The sequence below is a fragment of the Trichechus manatus genome, unplaced genomic scaffold (genome assembly GCF_000243295.1).
Source record: "Trichechus manatus latirostris isolate Lorelei unplaced genomic scaffold, TriManLat1.0 scaffold00129, whole genome shotgun sequence".
NCBI lineage: Eukaryota > Metazoa > Chordata > Mammalia > Sirenia > Trichechidae > Trichechus > Trichechus manatus.
The window spans coordinates 6158776-6160291 of NW_004444065.1; positions in this window are offsets into that span (position 1 = coordinate 6158776).

A 1516-nucleotide genomic window follows, 5' to 3' on the forward strand; every position below is an offset into this window, starting at 1 on the left:
TACCAAAATAAATTCACAACTAGAAATTATACAAAAACAACGAATAGAAATCCAAAAGATAAACAACAAGCTTTCAGAAATGGACAGTGTCATAGAAGGTCTGAGGAGCAGATTTGAAACGATGGAAAATAGGATCAGCGAAATTGAAGACAAACAGTTGGCTACAACTCTGTTCGAGAAAAATCAGAAAAAAGAATGAAGAAAAATGAAGAGATCCTGAGAATTATGAAGGATACAATCAAAAGCAAAAATCTGCTAGTGATCAGAGTTTAAGAACAGGGGGAGAAAACAAAAGACACAGAGAGGACCATTGAAGAATTGCTGACAGAAAACTTGCCCAATATCATGAAAGATGAAAAGCTGACCATCCAAGAAGCTCAAGGAACCCCATATAGGATAGACCCCAAAAGAAAATCAATAAGGCATACCATAATCACACTTGCTAAAACCAAAGACAAAAAATCCTGAGAGCAGCTCAAGAAAAACAAAAAGTCACATACAGAGGAGAAACAATAAGACTCAGGTCAGATTACTCAGCAGAAACCATGCAGGCAAGAAGGAAATGGGATGACATACATAAAACCTTGAAAGGAAAAGATTGCCAGCCAAGTATAATATATCATGCAAAACTCTCGTTCATATATGATAGTGAAATTAGATCATTTCCAGATAAACAGAAATTAAGGGACTATGTAAAAACCAAACCAAACTTACAAAACTTATTAAAGGAAGTTCTTCGATCTGAGAACAAACAATATCAGACCACAGGCTGAATAAAAGACACAGGATTGTACTAGCCAGATACAAACCTAGTAAGTGAACTCTTAAGGAGTATGCAAAACCAAAAGAATTACAAAAGGGAACCGGAGGGCTTAATCTGTAAATGACAACAGCATCGGAACAATAAAAGAGGGGCTAAACATTGTAGATATAGAAACTTCTAATGGAGGGGAAGTCAAGCAATACCAAGTAATAATAGACTGGTTCAAATCTAGGAAGATAAGGGTAAATTTCATGGTAACCACAAAGAAAGTTAACAAACTTACTCATCAAAAAAAAGAAGAAAAACAAAGTCTCAGTAAAAACAAAACCTACAAAAATAAAAGAAATGAAAAAAAAATCCACAAACAAAAGGAACTCAGCACAGGAGAGTTAGAGGAACAAAACTGGAGGACATTATACTGAGTGAAATAAGTCAATCACAAAAGGACAAATATTGTATGAGAACTCTACTGTGTAACTCATGTAAAACTTTACGAACAAAAAGAAACAATCTTTGTTGGTTATGAGGGATGGGAGGAGTGGGGGGGGGACTAAATAGATAAGTGGTAACTTTGGTAAAGGGTAAGACAGTACACATTACTGGGGAAGCCAGCACAACTTGTACAAGGGAAGGTCATGGAAGCTCCATAGACACTTCCAAACTCCCTGAGGGACAGAATTTCTGGGTAGAGGGCTGTGGGGACCATGGTCTTGGGGAACATCTAGCTCAATTGGCATAACACAGTTTATAAAG